The following is a 13,803-nucleotide window of genomic DNA, read 5'->3' on the forward strand; positions in this document are numbered from 1 at the left end:
CCGTTGGTGCTGGCGAGAGAGAGCTGGGCTGGGAGCTGATCTGGGCATCATCAGCTCACGGGGGTGTGACCAGTTTGCTGGGTGAACTAATTTGCTTTCCCCAATGCCTGCCTCTCAGCTGTCCTGTTGTCTCTCCTTTTCCCGTTACTTGCCACTCGCCGTGTTTTGAAGGCTGCTTCGTCCATTTTGAAACTTCCCCTTTATTCTGGTTTAATGAAACGCCATCTTTCCCTTCCTGTGGCACGGACCCTACGAAGAAGAAGAATCAGCCCTTGTTTTTTTTAAACTGCCCTTTCGAGGGACTTGGGGATCAGAAGGGACGGCTACTCTGTCACCGCTTCTTCTCTGGTGTCTCTGAGAAGTGAGACATCGTTGGCCTTGTTCCCTTCTTTTTTTTTTTTTTTATTAAATTATTATCTGTGTACATATTTTAACATTGGCACCCCCCCCCCCATACAGACCCTCCCTCCCCAGAGTTTTGTGTCCATTGGTTGTACTTATATGCATGTATACAAGTCCTTCGGTTGATCTCTTATCTCCCCCAGATCTCCCTACTCTCCCCGCTGTAATTTTACAGTCTGTTTGTTGCTTTACTGTCTCTATATCTATCTTTTGGTTTGTCAGTTTATAATGTTTTTTAATATCTATAAATGAGTGAGGCCATGTGGTATTTCTCTTTCATTGACTGGCTTATTTCACTCAGCATGATGTTCTCTAGTTCTATCCAGGTTGCTGCAAATGATGAGAACTCCTTCTTTTTTATGGCAGCATAGTATTCCATTGTGTAGATGTACCAAAGTTTTTTGATCCAATCATCTGCTGCCGGGCACCTAGGCTGTTTCCAGATTCTAGCTATTGTAGATTGTGCTGCTATGAACATAGGGGTGCATATATCCTTTCTGATTGGTCTTGTTCCCTTCTTTTGTCAAGTCTCCGAACTTTCCCTCGGGCGTCGGGGCCAGGAGAGGGGACGGGAGAGAGGAACAGGCAGCTGTTAGCGTCTCTGTGAGCCCGGAGCGAGGAGTCTGTCCTCAAACACAGGAGATTCCTTGGCGGGCACAGGTGGCTTCCTTTCCTTACACCTCATGTTGGGCCTTAGCTGCCAATTGGGCGCATCAGTTAAGTCCCACTCAGCATCCAATTGATCCAGTTGCTGATCTCATTGAAAGCCAGAGGACTGGAGGAGATATCCCCTGCGGGGATCACAGGGAGGTTGTTGATAGACTTCACTCTGGCCCTGAGGGCAGTGAGGGGACAGGAGTTCAGGGAGCGGGCTGGGGAACAGAGAGCAGATGGGAGGTGAGAACGTGGGGGTGGAAGTCTGTGAGGGAGGTGGCAGCGGACTGGGAGGGAGGCCTAGAGGCAGCTGAAGAGTGAAGCCAGTGCTTTTGCTGGTCTGATAGTTTACAGTTAGAAGTCCTGCGGCCTAGTTTTAGGCTGATGACCAGAAGGGGTGACAGTGCAGCTGGTGCGGTGATTGTGATGGAGTGGGGGCCGTGGGGGGTGGGGGGAGAGAGAAGGGGTCCAGAGCAGGAGAGGAGAGATTAGCAGGAGGAACAGGGCTCTGCTTGCATTGTAATCGGAGGGAAGGCCGAGGAGACGGCGGAGGCTGGTGCTCCGGTGGGTCGGATGCAGAGACACGGGATGAGGTATCTCCCCAGATGGCTCCTGCTCCCTCAGCGATGACGGAGAGCTGGTTAGGAGCTGATGGCAGGGTGGGTGGGGAGGGAGAGTAGGAAGTGTGTTTTTGTACAGCACATACGACCATTACAACAGGAGCCGATTCACTTAGATTCACCTAAAACGCCCACCCCTGCGCCAGAGCTATGTGCCACGTATTTTTGGAATAAAATCATGTTAATAATGATCACAAACAGAAATTATCCTTATCTTTACATCTTATCTTAAATACGTGTTTTAGCTGTTCATACAATTACATATTTTTTAAGCTCCAACCTGAAATTGCCAGTCTTTTGAGTAATCGTGGATAGAACAAAATGGGCTTATGGTTCATGCAAAAAGCCATACTCATGCCCTTGCTGGTTTGGCTCAGTGAATAGAGCGCCGGCCTTGGACTGAAGGGGCCTGGGGTTTGATTCCCGTCAAGAGCACATGCCAGGGCTGTGGGCTGGATCCCCAGTAAGGGGCGTGTAGGAGGCAGCTGATCAGAGTGATTCTCTCTCATTGACCTTTCTATCTCTCTCTCCCTCTGCCTTCCTCTCTGAAATCAATAAAAATATGTACTTTTTAAAAAGCTATGCTCATTCTTTAGGGCATTTTAGTGAAAAGAAGCAACCGCATTTCATTCTGATTAAAGAACTGATTGTGCCAAAACTGGTTTGGCTCAGTGGATAGAGCGTCAACCTGTGGACTGAAAGGTCCCAGATTCGATTCAGGTCAAGGGCATGTACCTTGGTTGTGGGCACATCCCCAGTAGGGGGTGTGCAAGAGGCAGCTGATCAATGATTCTCTCTCATGGATGTTTCTAACTCTCTATCCCTCTTTCTTCCTCTCTGTAAAAACAAAAACAAAAACAAAAACAAAAAGAACTGACTGCCCTGGAGGGCTTATTTTCCAAGAGGAGCTGTTGATGGGGGAAGCACTCTCTTTTTGAGGCCTCCCTTCTGGGCCCCTGACCTGCTGGCTCCCCACCCAGGGCCCCACTCCAGGGGCTTCTTAGAGCATGTGGCTGAGTGACTGTCCGGGGTCAGCCCTGACTCCTGGAGCCACAGACACACGGTGGATTGCCTCCGGAGAACTGCTACTGCAGCCCCGACTCCCTCTCTTTTCCCTCTTCCCAGCTCTTCAGTCCCTAACCTCTGCTCGCTTGGAATGCGAGCCAAACATGTTAAAGTTGGGAAAGTAGAAAGAAAGGGGATAAATAAATAGGGAAGGAGAATAAATACTGACCCAGACTGGGCAAGCTGACAAGAAGGAATTAGACTTTGGAAGGGGGCCCGGGTGCAGAAGGCAGCGGCTGGGTGGTTTACAGGAACTGCTTAGGGTTCAGCATGCCTCAGTGATCACCAGAGAAAGCCAGACTTCTCCGGCCTTGTCCGCTGCCCTATCGTCAGCCACGGAAGCGTGACCTAGGTGATCTCTGTGTTCTGGCAGCCAACCCATGTAAGCACAGAAGCCCGTGGGCCTCTCTGCTCACCAGATCCGACGTGATTTGAATGGCTAGGAGGAGGACCCCTGGTGGCTACAGTGGGAAGTACTTCAGATAAAACCCATCTCTGGGGGCTGCAGACGGTTTTATAAAGGAATTCAACAGCGACTCCGCGGAGCCCTTCAAAATTATATTTCGGATATTTGTACTGTTTGGTTGTTTTGATCACATCAAGCACCATATTGCATCTGCATGGCATCTCTTGGGAGTTCAGTGTCATTGGAAGCACTTCAGATGGTGTCCGCTTCATTCCCAGGTCCCCTGAGAGGCAGGGGGAGCGGGGTGTGTGTGTGTGTGTGTGTGTGTGTGTGTGTGTGTATGTGTGTGTGTGTGTGTATGTGTGTGTGTGTGTGTGTGTGTGTTTTCCTCTCCGTTTTGCAGGTGGAAAGGAGGGGAACAGAGCAGGGAAGGGGCTGGCGCTGAGCAGCCTGTGGACGGCCTGGGCTCCAGTCAGCAGCCCGGGTTTGGAAAAAACAGTCACTATGAAAGCTCTGAAACAAAAACGTCTGTTTTGCAAGTGTCCAGCGAATTCTTTATCCCAGAAAAGATGGACTGAGAGACATAAAACGTACCCTTTGTTTTTGCAGTGAAAAGAGGCTATTCCCAGATTCTCCCGGAGGGCAAAAGCCGCTTTAAAACATCCTGGGAGGACAGTGTGTTAGCAACGGGGAATCTGTAGGTGAGAGGGCATGCCAGCCGCACACATTTTAAAGGGCCCCGCATAAAGAAACTGTTTCCCTAAAAGTCCTGTACAGCGAAAGCCCTTTCCTGCCTGATCCTCTGACAGCCCCCTGGTCCCCCTTCCACTTGGCTTCCTGATACTGGCTCTCAGGCTGCCCTCGGGCTAATAAACAAACGCCTCCTTTTCTATTTAGAATCCGGCCTGTGAAGAACAGAAATGCCCAAACTCAGAGGAGTCGCTCTATTTTAGGAGCTGTTCCCAAATAGAGCTGTTCCCACCTCTTGTTCGAGGAGCGATTGGAAGAGAGTCACAAACAGGGTCCTGCCTAAGGGACTGCAGTCCCAGTTGGAGTGGGGAGGCAGAGAATGGATGGGACGATGAAGCAGGAGGCAGGGATACACCAGGCTGTTCCAGGGAATGCTAAGATGTTCGGAGGGAGGATATATTTTTAAAAATGTAGTGGTTGGTGGCGGGGGTGGCGGGGGTGGGGGGGTGGGGGAAAGGAAATATGAAAAAAAAAATAGCCATAGAAGAAAGAAATTTTGTTGGAGAAAAAGGTGTAGGTTTTTTTTTGGTAGCTTTCATACTGGAGGTTTTTGGTACATTTTCACTTTACCTACATTACTGATACTTATGTGGTGCTACCTAAGTTCTAGAAGCAGAGAGGGCCATGCCTGGGACAAGGCTCAGGCAGGTGGGATTTCAGAGGAAACACACACCCGATGTGACAGAGCATCAGGGTCCTGAAGACCCTGAGTTTTGCACCATCGATCTCGGTGGTGTAGATTTCCTGGGCTCCTATGCCTCTGCTGTACCGTTTTTTTCACTCTTCATCACCCGAGCCTTCCGCTTTAATTAGGTGCCAGGGTCCTCCTTTTGGGAAGGGAGCAGAGAAATGCAAATCTCACTTATGCAAAGCCTCCTGACAGCCATGTTTGCAGATCGCTAGGCAAAGTATGCGTCTGGCCTTTTTCAACGCAGTATTTTCAGCAACAAGTTGTCAGTGAGGTCAGTGACTAGTGGCTCCGGATTAGATACCACCCACCCCGGGCTTGTAACCTCCCCTTTCTTTCTCTCTTTCTTTTTTATCCTGGGTGAATGCCGCTCCGCTGAAGTGACTGCCCCACTGCCAGTGGCTCTCCAGTTGTCGCTCTGCAACTCTGGGACTGGCCAACGTGTCTTCTTGTGTCCCCCCCTCAAAGCTCTCTTTTGGACCATTTTCCAGAAGAGCCCCGTGTTAAACTCATCTCCTTTCTAGGAAGCGACAGAGAGGTAAGGGTCAAGGCTGGACCTCTGTGCCTCCTTGGTTCTGCGTTGGGTTGCTCTGTGTCCGTTAGAACGTGGGATTTCCTTCTGAATGAGAGGGCGTCGCCTTCTTCTCCAGAACGAGAGCGTTGTGAGCAGTTCTGGTGAGAAATGCGGGCTTTCGCGCGAATGTGGAAGTTATAAATAACTTTCCAGCCTGTGCCAGGGGAAGCTGGTAGCCAAGGTCCTCGTGCTTTGCATTCAGAGAGTCTCGGGCTATAAAAAGCCCACGGCGGCGATACCACGCAGGGGAAGATAAGATACGGCCTGGATGCCTCTGCTGGGCGCGGAGCTGGGGCAGGAGGAGGTGTTTGGAGGGGCTTTGCTTTTAACCAAAAACGATGGTTCACAGCAAACGGGAGCTTTCCCAAATGACAGAGCTGCTGAAGCATCGGTGTCTGACGTTTGTCTTAATATCTCAGTGCTGAGATAGGAGATCATATTAGGAGGTTGAGGCATCTCACAGAACTGTTTTACCACCATGTATCATCACGTGGGAACCACAGGACGGCAGGTGAATGTGGGCGGTGATGTACCACCTGTCATGTAGGGAGCAGGCCACAGTGGGGTCTGAGGGACTGGGCGCCACTGAGGCCAGGACTGGAAGGAATGGGTTCAGAAGGAAATGAGGAGGGATGTAGGTTAGGCCTCAGGACGTTCGTTGACGGTAGAGGGTTTGAGTCCCGGATACACACCACGAGGAGAGACTGTTGCAACGGATCTGAAGATCCAATGGCTTGCTTATCTGGGAAAATTAGGATTTCAAATTACTCGTAGTTTTGGATCTGGATGGTGGCTAGCTTGTTTAGGCAGATGGAAAGGTCAGCGTATTGAAAATACTTGTGATTTGGAATATGAACGATCAGCAGTCAAATTTGAATGGCATATTTGGATGAGCTATTACAATGTCATTACCCATTATAAAACAATATTAACACAGTAGTAGCACAGGACAAATTGGTTAAATGGGAAAACCCAAAATACAAAGAGTATGGACACAGCTATTTCCATTTGTTACCTCCTACATAGAGTCTGTCTTCCTTCTTATTTGAGTAAAATATTGGAATTTTTATAGTAAAGCTTGCTTTTGTTTCATTATAATAGTAATGTATATTACTAGTATATTCATTGTATGAAATTTAAAAGCACAGAAAAAGTGATCTATAATTTTATTGATGTATTTCCTTCTAGTCTTTTTTCTCTGCATGGCTTTAAAATGAGTTGCAATAATACTGCAGATAAAATTTGGAACCATGCATTTTCATTTAACCTTATGCCAAAAAATTTTCCAAATAATATCTATTCTACATAGATATTATTTTAGGTTGCTGTGTAACATTATTCCAGTAAGTGGATATAATTTTATTAACCGTTGCCAAACATCTACATGCTATGGTAAATATCTTTGTGTGTGCATATTTATTTATGTTAAAAATAATTTCTTTAAGCTCTATTCTTAAGTGTGGACTTGAATTAGAGAGCATTAGAGTTAGACAAATGTTGTGATTTTTAAGGATTTTTTTACTGTGTTTTTTTTTAAGGCATTGTGAAATTCCTTATCTACCAGCTGAGATACTTACCGAGTGTCTCTGACATGCAAAACATGGTTGTGAGGCACAAGCACACAGACAGGAACACACCGAGTGTTGGAAAGGACAGAATCCCTTCTGTTTACAAAATTTCAACTTATCAACTTTCACAGATATCAATATGGTGATGTGTCAGAGTTCAAATTCTTCACCTGTGCCTGAAACCAACAGATAGTATTACTATTATTATTATTATTATTATTATTTTAAATATACTTTAAAAATTCATTTCAGAGAGGAAGGGAGAAGGAGAGAGAGAGAGAGAGAAAGAAACATCAGTGATAAGAGAGGAATATTATCGATTGACTGCCTCCTGTATGCCCTCCACCCCCAACCCCAGGGGATTGAGTCTGCAACCCAGGCATGTACCATGACCAGGAACTGAATCGTGATCTCCTGGTTCATGGGTCAACATTCAGTCACTGAGCCACACCAGCTGGGCCCAACAGATAGTATTGTTGGCTATTTATATTACTGTGGACTTTATGACAATAAAAATTATAACTTTTGTTTGAGCACCATGTATACATCGTTCTAGTTTATATGAATTTTATGATCCAACTGTGACAAAGAAATAGCAGAATTATGAAGGATACATACTTTGTAATAAGAGTTTGGGGGAAATTAGAAGAATTTGGAGAAAATCTGTTGGTAGCACCATGGAAAGGAAGGATGGAGGGCACACACAAGAGCATGGCTAGTGGGAGTCCTGGGAGATAGGAAGTTTGAAGTTTGTTGTTGAGTTTGGGAGCTATGATTATAGAATTAGGATATATCAAAGAGAAAACACTAAGGAATTGGTGATCAATAAAGCTATTTGATTTTTTTGGAGATGGTGGCTGGTTCACAGAAATCAAAGTGGAGAGAGTAGAGAGATCGGTATTACTTTGTGGGAGGTGAGTTGAGGAATAGGGTTCTGAATTCTTTTTTTTTTTTTTCGTTAATACTCATCTGAGGAAATTTTTTCCTTTAATTTTTAGAGAGAATGGCAAGGAGGGAAGGAAGGAGAGAGAGAGAGAGAGAGAGAGAGAGAGAGAGAGAGAGAGAGAGAGAGAGAGAAACATCAATGTGAGAGAGACACATTGATTGCATCCCACATGCTGACTGGGGCCAGGGATTGAACCCAAGACCATCAGTGCATGAGCTGACACTCTAACCATTTGACAACACTGGCCATGGCCGGTTGTGAATTCTTAAAGAATATATTCTGTTTGTATTAATTTTATTTTTTAATTGTGGAGTTTTACTTTTCAGTGATATTAGAGGTCATAGGTGTGAAAGGATGGGTGTTCTCTTTTCTGCTTACTATGAAAGTCTATTTGCATGTTTCTATTTTTTTTTCATAGAAGAGATTCATATTTAAGAAGAGAAGTTGGCAGCCCAATCTTGCCTGCAGAGAAACTATGTGCTTTCTAAAGAAGACTTAAAAATAGTGTTTATTTATGGATCATTGGCTCATGGGAATGTTAGTCTAGAGACTCAAAAAGCAGTTTTGGCCTTAGCTGGTTTGGCTCAGTGGATAGAGCATTGGACTGAGGACTGAAGGGTCCCAGGTTCAACTCTAGTCAAGGGCACATGCCCAGGGTTGTGGGCTCGATCCCCAGTTGGGGGCGTGCAGGAGGCAGCTGATCAATGATTCTCTCTCATCATTGATGTTTCTAGCTCTCTCTCCCTCTCCCTTCCTCTCTGAAATTAATAAAAACATACTTTGAAAGTTTTTAAAAAAGCAGTTTTGTTTGGATACTGGATTTTAAGTGACATAGTCCTGGGGAAGTGGAGCTCCTAAGTTTAGCCAACGTGCAAATCTAATGGAAAGTGACATGTAACTGAGAATACAGAATTTTAAAAGTGAACAGGACTATTAGCCATTGCATCTGATTTTCATGTGCTTAATTACTGTTTTTAGCTATATACTGCTGCCTGGGACAGACATAGCCAGCAATCTGCTACTGACTGCGTCACTCACTTTAGCGTCTGAGGGGTGACTGAGTTCCTTTGTACAAAACTGTAAATTTAGGTCAAATTTACTTGGCACCCCTGCTCCCCACCTTTTTTCCTGCCTTTCGTTGTCCGAACCAGCCAGTCAGTGCTGCCTCAGGCCTCCCTGTGCTGGGAGATGGAGGGAGAAGGCGATGACTAGCACAAAGGAAGACCCTCAAGGATGGAACTTGAGCACTTTAGGCTCCACTTGATATTAGCACTTTATCAGCATTTCTCAGTCTATCAACGGTCCATGAAAGGGCAAAAAGAGCTTGTACCAGGATGTAAGTCATCTCGGCCCTAATACTTTGTACCAAGACTGCCTAGATCAGTGTTCAGCAAACTGTGGCTCTTTGGCCCCTTGAGTGTGGCTCTTCCACAAAATACCACATGCCGGCGCACACGTACAGTGCGATTGAAAACTTCATGGCCCATGTGCAGTTGTTGGTGTTCGGCTCTCCAAAGAAATTTCAATCGTTGTACTGTTGATCTTTGGCTCTGCTGACTAATGAGTTTGCCGACCACTGGCTTAGATGAATGAAACAGTTACCAATTTACATGATAGTGCAAGCTCCGTATCTCATTGCAGACCTGTACTTTTAATTTTTTAAAATATATTTTATTGTTTTTTTGCAGAGAGGAAGGGGGAGGGATAGAGAGTTAGAAACATAGATGAGAGAGAAACATCAATCAGTTGCCTCCTGCACACCCCCTCCTGAGGATGTGCCCGCTACCAAGGTACATGCCCTTGACCAGAATTGAAATTGGGACCCTTCAGTCCGCTGATGCTCTATCTACCGAGCCAAACAGACCTGTACTTTGAGTAGCAATAGAGAATTGGGATGGAGGTGTACAGTTAGTGAGATAATAAATGAGTTACTAGGTCTCGGTTGATGAAGCTTCTGGAGGTAGTATCAATGCAAAGTGACCTCTGCCAGCTCACTGAGAACCACAGAACGACGAGAGGCAGACTGCTGAGAGGACCGCATGGACCTGCTCCAGGGCCGGCTTTGGAATTACTCACTCTGTGTAGATGACTTGTATAGACATTGTTCTTAGCGCTGGGGATAGATGCTAGTGAGCCTCCTGGCCTCTCCTGTCCAGTGTGTGTGTTTGCGGGTGGGGACGAAGGGAGATTTCTCTGTGAGTTTCTGAAAGAGGTACCAGAATCTTACTTACTCGAGGGCTGGCGCTCGTAGGTCATGGGAACTGGAGAATGAACTTGCTTTTTTGTTAGGCTCAGTAGTTCCTCTCTTCCCAGTGTGTGACAACAAAGGACCAAATAATCTGCAACAAGCTTTGCCAATTGCCCTAGACCAGTGGTCGGCACACTCATTAGTCAACAGAGCCAAATATCAACAGTACAACGATTACTTTCTTTGGAGAGCCACATTTTTTAAACTTAAACTTCTAATGCCACTTCTTCAAAATAGACTCACCCAGGCCATGGTATGTTGAAGAGCCACACTCAAAGGGCCAAAGAGCTGCATGTGGCTCGAGAGCCACAGTTTGCCGACCATGGATCTAGACAATAGCTATACGTTCTGCTCTTCTTGTTAATTTACGGAACCTGCTCCAGGTGAAGAAGGAAAATGCATGCCGTGACACCTGCGGACCTGCATCCTGCGTCTCTGCTTCTCCCCCACGTTGGACAGTTCCGTTTAGTTCGGACAGATTTATAGCAATTTATCCGAATTTGCAATTTATGCAGATGTACCTCGTTCTTTCCAGCTTCATAGTGTCTGGAGCATAATTCACTTAGCCCATTCTTTGTTCATGCATGTCTGTTTTCAGTGTTTTTTTTTTTCATGTTGCTATGCTGCAATGAATATCCTTGTTGATATATCTTAATGCATTTTTATGAGTGTGTCATTAGGATAAACTCATAGAAGTAGAATTTCTCACTGAGCCAAACCTGTTTCGGCTAAGTATTGACTTTAATTGGAAATATAAACACATGATTAAAAATTTGAGAGATATTGCCATGTATACCTTTATTAAGAAGATCACATCCCTTTATACTGCCACTAACAGTGTGTGCTGAGAGCATGTCCCCAACCCTTACAGCTCTGGTCAGAATTCCCTATCCACATTCACCTTGGTCAGTCCGACAGGTGAACAAATCTCACCCAGGCTGTGTTTGGTGGTGAAGTCTGGGGGAGGAAAGGCAGGCCAGGGCTGGCAGGAGTGTTAGCACATCTGTAGCATCTGCCACAGGGGGTGTATAACAAAAACAAATCTCCCCCTCCCCTGAGCCACCCTAAGTTCCCCGATCCTCTTCCCACGTGGCAACTGCTAACAGTTTCTGGTAGAAATTAAAAAAAAAAAAATTAATGTGTCAATTCATATAAATTTACTTCACTCTTCCTTATAGCTGCCATTTGGTTGAAGGTAACCAATCTGTTGTCCCACGCCATTCTGGAATATTTTAATGTTTTTGTCTTGGTGAGGCCTGATAATCCTCAGTGAGGTGATACAAAGTGTGTAAATAGGAAATGCCTTTTTTTTTTTTTTCACTCTCTCTCTCTCCTACCCAATGGCCTTCCTCTACTTGGTCTCTGCCGGAGACCCCCTAGACTAGGGGTGTCGAACTCAATCAGAGAAGGGGCCAAAATCTAAAATCCAGCCTAAATCGCGGGCTGAATGGTTTACTGAACAGTCATAAACTGACAATGTCATAAACTGACAGCAGAGTGCAGTGATGACAGCGCGGTGCGGGCCACATTGCAAGTCCTGGCGGGCTGGATTTGGCCCGCGGGCCTTGTGTTTGACACATGTGCCCTAGACCTTCCCAGAGAAGCTAGACCCAGAATCTAAAGTGTGAACATCGGGTACACAAGGTCCTTCCAAGACCTGCCTCACGGTGGTGGTGAGTATTTTGGCTGTCTCCCCGACTGCTAAGCCAATGCCATCCAATTGGATCCTGTGTATTTCCGAAGGCTTTTCCTGACCGTCTGGTCACAGGGAAAGTCCCAGTAATGAAAGCAGATAGGACAGCTAACTAACCAGCCCCTCATTCATGCACATTTAGGTTGTTAGCTTTTTGTTATAGTACGGCGACAGATACATCTTTGTACCCACCTTGAAACTCCTGAGAGTCGCATTGCTTAGTCTGAAAATATATGCCTATAAACTTCCCTGCATATTGCCGGAGTGCCTTCCAGAGACGTTACCAATAGATGCTCAGATCACCTGAAGTATGAGACAGCTCCCCTTTCCTGATCTTGTCAAAGGAGATTTCACAAAAGATTTGAAAAATGTTTTAGTGAAACCAGCTTATCCTCTTTTGCGATGATATTGAGAAAAAGGGGAACGAGAACAAAATCACATTAGTTTTAGGATGAACGGCTCTTCATGTACCTATACCAAGATAGCACGAGGTCACTGCTCTCCTTACTAGTTAATTATATTTTGATACCGTATTAAAATTTGCTGGGGATCAACATCAAATTTACTGGTTTTAGTGTTTAGTGGTGACCTTTTTGATATACGAGAAAGTTGTCAGTCCCGAATGCCATGACCACTCAAAGATGCAAATGATAATTCTGGGATAAGGCAGCAAGTTTCCCACTGCTCTGTAGCCCGGCTCTCACTCAGGGCGCTTTGGCTCCTCAGGGGACACTTAGTTATCTCAGAAATCATGTTTGGTTGTCACACTAAGAGGCTGGTGCTACTGGTGTTTGGTGGACAGAGGCCAGGGATGCTGCTAAACATCCTGCCACGCACAGAACAGCCCCGACAACAGAGTTATCTGGCCTAAAACACCCAGCATGAGGACCTTGCTGTAATAGAACAGCCCGGAAATGGACATTGATCTAAACAGTTAAACATTTCTTCACCATCTTTTCTCCTGTTTCATTTACCAGTTTCTTCTCAAGATTGTTGACACAGTTTTTCCATTAAAAAAATATTTTATTGATTTTTTACAGAGAAGAAGGGAGAGGGATAGGGAGTTAGAAACATTGATGAGAGAGAAGCATTAATCAGCTGCCTCCTGCACACCCTCTACTGGGGATGTGCCTGCAACCAAGGTACATGCCCTTGACTGGAATTGAATCTGGGACCCTTCAGTCTTCAGGCCAACACTCTATCCACTGAGCCAAACTGGTTAGGGCCAGTTTCTTCATTTTGAAGACTATTCTCCTATATAGACAAGATGAGAAGCAAACACAATAAATTGTCATTTTGCTTTCTCTCTTAGTTGTCAACATCAAGAAATCTGCCTGGGAGTGAAGGAGGGAGGTTGTATCTTTCTTGTCCTTTCTTCCTCAAAAGCAGTCTTAAAGTTTTTGTGTTGTTTGGAGTGTTTTTCACGAGTCTCTGCTCACCCGTCCCATCTCCTAACAGTTCAGTCAGTGTTGAGCACTGACGTGTTCCTCCTTCTCTCTGCCCCCCTCCTTCTACGTCTGTGTGTCCTTTAAAACGTCCAGCTCGGTGGACAGCTCCTAGGGTACCACAGTGAGTTACATTTGCATGTGTTCTGTCCCATTTCCCCTCATTTCTGCCTGCAGTAGTGGGCTTTATTTTTTTGTCCTAGTTTTCATATTAGAGTCTCTGGCTCTGGGACATTCTTATATTTCCTCTGAACTGTTAAGCACTGTAAGATACTCATCTTACTTTGCTCTGTGTTTTCTTCCTCGGCTGTAATGAACTCTAAGGTGATATGTTCAATTTTCCCCAAGGTTCCTGTCACTTTCACTTCACTAACGTATTCCTCTTTGTTGGTAAGAATTAAGCCCAGGGTGGCAGTTCCAATCTTTGCTTCTTTGCTCTCTGAATAATGGCATTGCTGATAGAGAGGCAGAAGATAAAGGAGAGGATTCCTCCAATTCAGATTTTAATTAACGTTACTATCTTTTTTTTTTTTTTTTTTTTTTGGCATTCCTGATTCTTTTATTTTTTTAATGTCTTTGCCAAGTATCTTTATATTGACTTCTCACTTCAGTCAATTATTTTATTTTATTTTATTTAGCCTTTCCATCATTTCTTTCCCAGCATTCTATAATAAATTTTCTTTTGTCTTGCAAATAATTTCCCTGGGCATCTTTAAGACATTGTCTTCCTCTTTTATGTTATAC

The 13,803-nt window shown here is 45.2% G+C and overlaps 1 protein-coding gene across 4 annotated transcripts in view; it reads left to right on the forward strand.

The window, feature by feature from the left end:
* Positions 1-4,720: 4,720 nt before the first annotated feature.
* Positions 4,721-13,803, forward strand: part of CTNNA3 (catenin alpha 3) — a 1,202,853-nt gene continuing 1,193,770 nt past the window's right edge. For 3 of the 4 annotated variants that reach the window (XR_014796805.1, XM_084904252.1, XM_084904255.1), the window contains exon 1: positions 4,721-5,123. The gene's annotated coding sequence lies outside the window, so the exon portion shown is untranslated. Of the gene's footprint in view, positions 5,124-5,403; positions 5,671-13,803 lie in introns of those variants that run through there. The other variant, XM_084904253.1, reaches the window with a different exon arrangement.

This window comes from Pipistrellus hanaki (assembly GCF_964339955.1).
Source record: "Pipistrellus hanaki genome assembly, chromosome: 14".
NCBI lineage: Eukaryota > Metazoa > Chordata > Mammalia > Chiroptera > Vespertilionidae > Pipistrellus > Pipistrellus hanaki.